Source organism: Megalobrama amblycephala, linkage group LG16 (genome assembly GCF_018812025.1).
Source record: "Megalobrama amblycephala isolate DHTTF-2021 linkage group LG16, ASM1881202v1, whole genome shotgun sequence".
Lineage (NCBI taxonomy): Eukaryota > Metazoa > Chordata > Actinopteri > Cypriniformes > Xenocyprididae > Megalobrama > Megalobrama amblycephala.
The window spans coordinates 29,967,816-29,976,053 of NC_063059.1; positions in this window are offsets into that span (position 1 = coordinate 29,967,816).

Genomic DNA, 8,238 nt, shown 5'->3' on the forward strand with positions numbered 1-8,238 from the left:
AAAGCATTATTAGGAAGGTGGTCATAATGTTATGCCTGATCGGTATATATATATATATAATGTAATTTCCTGCTACTACATCTCTCAATTCCAATATGGCAATGGCACATGAAAAGCTGAGCAGTCAAAAAAAAAAAAAAAAGAAGAAGAAGAAGAAGAAGAGAAGATCGATATGATGATAAAAACAAAGCACATTAATGTCACTCCATTTATCTGGAGCCACTTGTTCAAACAGCATTCCACACTGCTAGAACTTGGCACTTGCACAGATATTCTATGTGCAAATGGTTAGGGAGAAATATCAGGCTGACAAGTCACCAATCTTTGTGACATCAGTTGTGCTCATGTGCTCAGTTTGGTAAGTGCCACCCACTGAACTGAACATGAAAACCCATGAAAAACTCTTTTTAAAAAGGACCATAAAGTAACTACAGCGGGTAAATAAAACATGATAAAAATCATTACTTGAAAAATCACATCAATGAACAGGTAAAAACTTTATCTCATGGACACTCACTGAAAACAGTTCAACAAAATACTTCAAAGAACTTTAATGGCAGCAGGGCATAGTACTCTTAATAATTAACATGCATGAAATGACATCATGTTATGCACAGCTTAAAGTAAAAATTCACAATGTAAGGCAGTTTTTGACTAACAGTACAGGTCTTTTTATGACTTGCTGTTAAATATAGAAAAATGCAAATTCTGACTCTGCCTGACTGAAAGGTCACAAGTCAATTACTTTTGACGACTGGGATAGATTTGATCTTTTAAGATTTTGACTTCCAGGGGCATTTCAGGGATCCTGCCTTTTCACTGTTTACTTTAATTCTATATTGACAGACATGAATCAGTGTTTATCTGCTGTATACAAATCAGTCAGCCATTTGTATAACCCATCTGGTGGGTTATCTGACTGACAATTTTGTAACCATAATAACATATAATATATATATATATATATATATATATATATATATATATATATATATATATATATATATATATATATATATATATATATATATATAAAACTTAAATATTGACAAGCTGTCAAAAATCCATAAGCAAATGCTCTTTGTATGGTCACTAATTTTGGAATTCTGATCATGCAAAGCTAATCTTTGCAATAGTAACACTGTTCTTTCATTTGACAAATGAGTGATTCATGCTAAATGGTAAGTGAGAAATTTCCATTGAATTACAACAGGCAACTGAATACAGCTATCAGTTCTTGGATTCAAAGAGATAAAAAAAAAAATACAATTTAACAGGTGTTGTCATACCTTTAAAAACAATGTGCTACAGTAAATCCTGTAAGACACATGAACCTCACTTGCCCACAACCAGGTTCTGTGATCAAATTTGTGATCAATACTGTCCTCTAGTGGACAATGATAGACATTACGTTTCTCACTTTTAACTCTTGAATGAAAAGGTACCACTGTGCAGTGGAGATTTATTTAAATTTAAATTGATTTTAATTAAAAATATATATAATTTGGTGGTAATACTTTAGTATAGGGAATGCATATTTACTATTAACTAGGACTTTTCTCTCAATAAACTCCTAATTTACTGCTTATTAATAGTTAGTAAGGTAGTTGTTAAGTTTATGTGTTGGGTAGGATAAGAATGTAGAATAAGGTCATGCAGAATATGTGCTTTATAAATACTAATAAATAGCCAATATTCTAGTAATATGCATGCTAATAAGCAACTAGTTAAAAGACCCTAAAATGGTTTAGGGTCCATTTCTCACTATTAACTAGTTGCTTATTAGCATGCATATTCCTCGGATATTGGCTGTTTATTAGTACTTATAAAGCACATTTATTCTATTATACTTATTCTGCATGGCCATCTTTTGCATCCCTTAATCCTACCCAATACCTAAACTTAAAGGTGATAGAGAGGATTTTTTCGTCGACTGAGAATCCAAAGACTGTTACTGAGTTTCTGAAATGAGTGCATGCGTAAGAACAGCCCCCCTCCTTCACAGCTCATTTCGAGGGAACGCCTCCCAAAACTCGTGCACGAGTATTGGAACACGAGTGTTTACCACTGGCATTCGCTGTGTCGTGTTAGTGGATTCATTATGTCGGACTCACCGCAGGTAACTCATAATCTGCAGTTGTTACTCCTGTCTCCTGACAAAAACATTGCATGCAGCACCTGTGGAGTGTGGAAAGTTACTGGAGCGTGCAGCCGCGCATGTCTCGCACAAGGAATGTCACGGCAGTGATTGACAAGCCAGAGGGCCAATCGTTTAAGCAATGATCGCGTAAACGATTGGCTGATGTTTTTAAGGCCCTACCTCGTGCACAGATGATGTATATTAATATTATTACTTTCAGTGCACCTAATAAATAGTCTTTTATCAGTTAGTAAAGACAGTTTCAAGTAATATTGCAAAAATGTATAAAACAAAACATCCTCTTTAGCACCTTTAACAACTACCGTACTATTAATAAGCAGTAAATTAGGAGTTTACTGAGGCAAAAGTTATAGTTAATAGTTTGTTAATAGTGATAATTGGACCCTAATCTAAAGTGTAACCAATAATTTATTACATTAAATAACATTTCATTGATTAAATAAAGCTGAAAATATATAAAGCGTTTATTTTTAATCTGAATTATTATTATTTTATTATTGAGAACATAGATAAAAGCACACTTGTTTCACTGCTATCTATCTCACAGCAATTCGTATGTATTTTACGAGGTGGCTAATTACCTACGATTTAGCAAAAAACGTACAAATTCGTATGAGTGAGTTTGCACAAATTCATATGCTTTTTGCTAAATCATACATATTTTGCGAGTTGCCAAATACACAGTCATTCATACGAGTTTGTATGAATTCATACCATAGCGTTGCAACCTCCTCAGCATTTTTTCTTTCTTTTTTCTTTTTTTTCTTCAAAAGCTAAAAATTACTTAATCTTAAATGAAGAAACTGTTCTTTCATTTGACAAATGAGTGATTCGTGCTAAATGATATGTGAGAAATTTCCATTGAATTACAACAGACAACTGAATACAGCTATCAGTTCTTAGATTCAAAGAGATAAAAAAAAAATACAATTTAACAGGTGTTGTCATACCTTTAAAAACAATAAATCTGCCAACGTGTGCTACAGTAAATCCTGTAAGACACATGAACCTCACTTGCCCACAACCAGCTTCTGTGATCAAAAAAAAAGCACACTTGTTTCACTGCTATCTATCTCACAGCAATTCGTATGTATTTTACGAGGTGGCTAATTACCTATGATTTAGCAAAAAACGTACAAATTCGTATGAGTGAGGTCGCACAAATTCATATGCTTTTTGCTAAATCATACGTATTTTGCGAGTTGCCAAATAGACAGTCATTCATACGAGTTTGTATGAATTCATACCATAGCGTTGCAACCTCCTCTGCTTTTTTTTCTTTCTTTTTTCTTTTTTTTTTGTTCAAAAGCTAAAAATTACTTAAATCATTTATCATCTTTCTTTTAATATTTTTTTTGTTTGTTTGTGTTGGATATCAGATGTTAAATATCCAAAAGTTGTAGAAACTTGGTGGTGTGTCTGATTAAAACACTGGAAAAAGTTCTAGTCCTTACAGTCTTTAATTTATTGAGTTCAGGATGCTTAAGTCTTGAATTCTTTGAAGGACCCAAAGCACATGGAGATACAGGGAGCAAATTCACATGACAGATGTTAAGAGAAGGGGCAGGATTAAAAGGATGGGATGAACAGGATGGCCTTTAGTCACTACAAATCATACAAACAGATAAATCAGACTCATACAAACAATTCAGAAATAAACATTAACAATATATATTCAATCCAAGATAATTATTAAACCCAATCCAAATAATTCAAATAAACAAATTCAAACCATACAGTTGACAAAAACAAACTTACTTAACGCATCCTAAGGAAAAGGCTCAAAGGACATGGTTGGGTGTCCATTCAAACACCCACTCCTCACCAATGCAAAAAAAAAAAAAAAAAAAAAAGAAAGGAAATGAGGTCTATTTATGGACCTTGACTAGGGAATTGTGGGTAATGTAGTGCACCATATATGGTAATGTAAGTTACCAGGAATTATGGGAAATGTAGTACAAAGAAAAATAAAGAAAAAAAATGGGTCAATTTACAACAGTTTGATTTAATGTTTGCTAAGTGCTACTCTATGAGCTAACAATTTCAATTTTTGATCACCTTTATCTTTGAACACCTTCAAAAGCAGTATGGCAGACAATTTGATTACTCAGACATTCTAGACCCAGGAAAGTGGCCAACAGAATGAAATATAACAGTTTTCATTTGCTTCACAAACAAGTGTTAAGATTGGAGATGGAGAAAGTTTGACAACCTATGAAATTAAATGGTCTTCTTCCTCTGAGACCAGATGATTCTAATGATTCTAATGAGCTCTCAAGCACTCTCTGGCTTCATATTCCTGGTCTATACAGGGAACATCCTGTACTCATTCTTCACTGGCAAAGCACTTGACTGTCTCCCCAAAGATAGACTACAAGGTTATGTCAGCAGGTTATTGTCAACAGATTTTACTAATAGACCTACCAATCTCTGTAAAAAATAAAATAATGATGCTGCCATCTTTTGTCATTTTTACCCCCCTGTAATCTGGCTCCAAATCTCAAGTGAAAATTGTCATTTTGACACCCCTCTACAAAATAGTGGATTACTCAGTAAATATACATCCATTTAATTCTTTTGGCTTTCATCTTTATGTATATATTTCTTTCACTAGAAAAAAAAAATCAAAATTCTTAGCTGGGGACCTCTGGTTAAGTCGACACAGAATGAATGACCCAAGCAAATGACCTACTACGCGCAGTATACATGTACCTACTGCTCACCAAGGCTTCATATTTGATCAAAAACAGCAATATTGTGAAATATTATTACAATTTAAAATTACTGTTTTCTATTTGAATATATTTTATATCACACACACATTTATTCCTGTGATAGCAAAGCTAAAAAGAAAAACAAAAAATTCTTAATTATTCCAAACTTTTGACAGTAGTGTTTAAAAGGGCCTTATAAGGGCATCTTTCAGACACACACACACACACACACACACACACACACACACACACACACACACACACACACACACACACACACACACACACACACATTATGGATGTGTAATGATAAATGTGTGCTGAAGTTTGTGGTTATGCATCTCATTACACAGTTTGTGTGATCTCTGTAGATTGCAGGGAAATGATCTGGAATCATTTATTTGTCTGTCACCCTGAGCAGTGGCTTGTCTTATCACCGGAACATTCTCTTGGCTCACTCAAAGGAATTTTCCAGCACTCTGCGTAAAGAGCCTTGCAGTACTACAACCTTCAGGGTGCGTTTTGATCTTACTGTATATCTAGAGTTATATTAGCACTGATTATTTAGTTCTCTACAATGACTCAATAGTTCCAGTAATGAAATGTAGTAAAACAATATGTTTCCATGTGTAGCCAATGTGTGTTGTTTCAAGAAAGGAACTTGCTACATTAAGAAAATTGCATGTTTTATAATGTTGCTATATGTACCTGCATATGTTGTAGCTTAAACATGTCTAGAGGCTGTTAGTTTATAAATTAAGCAAGAGTGCTCTAATCCATAGCCTATATATTGCCAGTAATTTATAGAGCCTTAATGCACTCCTCTTTTTTAGTTTTAAATAAAATTTTTAAATGCCTCAAAACATGGAGAAACTTTAACAAATCTACACTTGTGTAGGCAGAACTTGGATGCAATCAACATATTGTAAGACAAAAAAACAGACACCAAATTTAACAATGTGATAGTCAGGGCCTGGTGCATGTTGTCGCTGTGGGGTTGGTTGGAATCGCATCTCCGGGGACCCGAGAATTCACTATCCTTTTTCCCTCTAGCGACAGCCCGGTGTGTATGCGGTCACCGTGATTTTGCCAAGTAAGACATGTTCCTATATCAACATATTTTGTTGATCCTGGAACAACAATCCTGTCCGAAAATTTAGTCTTAACCCTATTCCTACCCCTAAACCTAATCCTACCCATAACTTATCCCTAAAATCAGAGGGGAAGATATGTGAATAACACTGATGTAGAAGCATGCCTATCCCTGGTTGCAAGCCTAAACTTGACATAAATGGTAAAGTTGTCCCTCAAATCTGATGATTTGAATGTTATTCCAGGATCAACAAAGATGTTGATCCAGGAACTTGTCGTACTTTGTGAAATTACATTTAGAAGTCAATGGTCAGCAATGAATTACTGATTATTCTAATTTTATTTTCCATGTGCCAACTAACCCCACCTGTAAGGCAGCATCACAGGCATCCAAATATTATATTGATATATAGCTGGCTCACATCTCAACTAAAGATACTAGCTTAGAATGCCTGAGAGTAGCATAGCATCACGAGACGAGAGACGGCGTTAAATTACCTCATGTCTCAAAGCACATAACATTACAATAATAATGAACAACTTACAGAGCTCTTACTTGTACCACCTGGGGCCGGTTTCACAAACATCTTCTTAAGAAGAAAATTCTTAAGATAAATTCTAAGAAGTTCTTAAGAATGTTCCTAAGTGCAATTCTTGAAAAATTCTTAGGAAGTTCTGAAATATTTTTTTAAGAACTTAATCTTTTCTCAAGATCTTAATTTTTTACTTAAGAAGAAAATGAATGGTGTTTATTTGATTGAAAGGGGGTAATTGTTGAAGACTCGCTGAATGAAAAACACCTCAAAGCCTGTCACTGCCTGTAGATTAGGCTACCGTAGATAGGGTGAATTGCCCTAATGTGGGACATTTTTTGCATTTCAGACTTCTGTGACATATTGTGATTTGTAGCCAAAACATTAAATTCACACACAATACCATGTTAAAAACCCCAGGATGTCTCCTAATCAAATCAAAAGAGAATATGGAGATAACACATTCATAAAAGAAATTATAGACATATTAGTGCTCTTAATGCAAGTCGTCTAAAACAATCTGGTGCTTCCTAATGTGGGACAGTTGTGTCCCTAATGTGGGACACTGAAAATTCTATGATAAAAGGCCAAAATTTATGATGATGATATTAATAATAATTATGATGATAGTAATAATGATGATAATAATAATAATCATAATAATAAAAGGTCTATGAAAAGGCCAAAGTCTATGATAAAAGGCCAAAATCATTTGATTCATGCAGAATAGTAAAAATCTTCTAAAGTTAGTAATTCTCTTGGTTTTGGATGGATTGATTGATAATTGAACATCATCAGATAAATAATACAATATAATAGTTTTGATGCATTTATTGTAAAGACATTAGGCAACTATTTTCATAGGCTATGTTATGTTATATATAGAAAAGAGTTAAATGCACCGTCAGAATTCTTCGATGTTCTCTTCAACAGGCATAGCCTAGGCTTATTTGAATGCAAAATATAAAATATTGCAACCTGGAGAAAACAAAAACAAAAAAAGCCTTGAACAAACTTTAGGCTAGATTTAACCTAGAGTCAAAATTAATTAAAATGTTGTGAACTGCATAAATGTTTAAGACCATTTGGCCAAATGTTTTCTATTTTACTAAACAACAAACACACATAATCATTCTATTATTGCATAGCAACACTAAAACACTGTAAATAACAATTTTTGTCCCACAAACCATGCCTCACCACACATTTTTGACTGACTGAAGTACTGTCCCACATTAGGCGAATCCTACTGTCCCACATTTTGAAACCACATTTCCTAAAGTGAGACACTAGGAAATTTGATAAAAATATAAAATATATAGTTTACACATACAATGTTATAGTATTTTTTGATGTATTTTTTCATACATTTCATAAGCACATTAGGCCAAAAGATATCATGATTTTTTTTGTTTAAAATTAATTTATACTCCTTCATAACAAGTTTGTCAAAACTCTATGTCATTGACCTTTGGGTGGCTTTCACACAAGGTCCTTCTTTTTGATGATTGCTACAGTCTCATATATGACTGGACATTTGAGAGGCTATGTGATTTTGATCACATGGCATCACAGCTTCAGATAACCTATAGTTTCACTGACATTCATGTATTTATGCGGGACCCACAAACACTAAACCTTAGGTGTCCCACATTAGGCAGTGTGTGGACCTGTGTGTGCTGCCTCACTAGTTCTAGCTTACGGAGCCCCGCACATGACATGCAGGAAAAAAATTGTA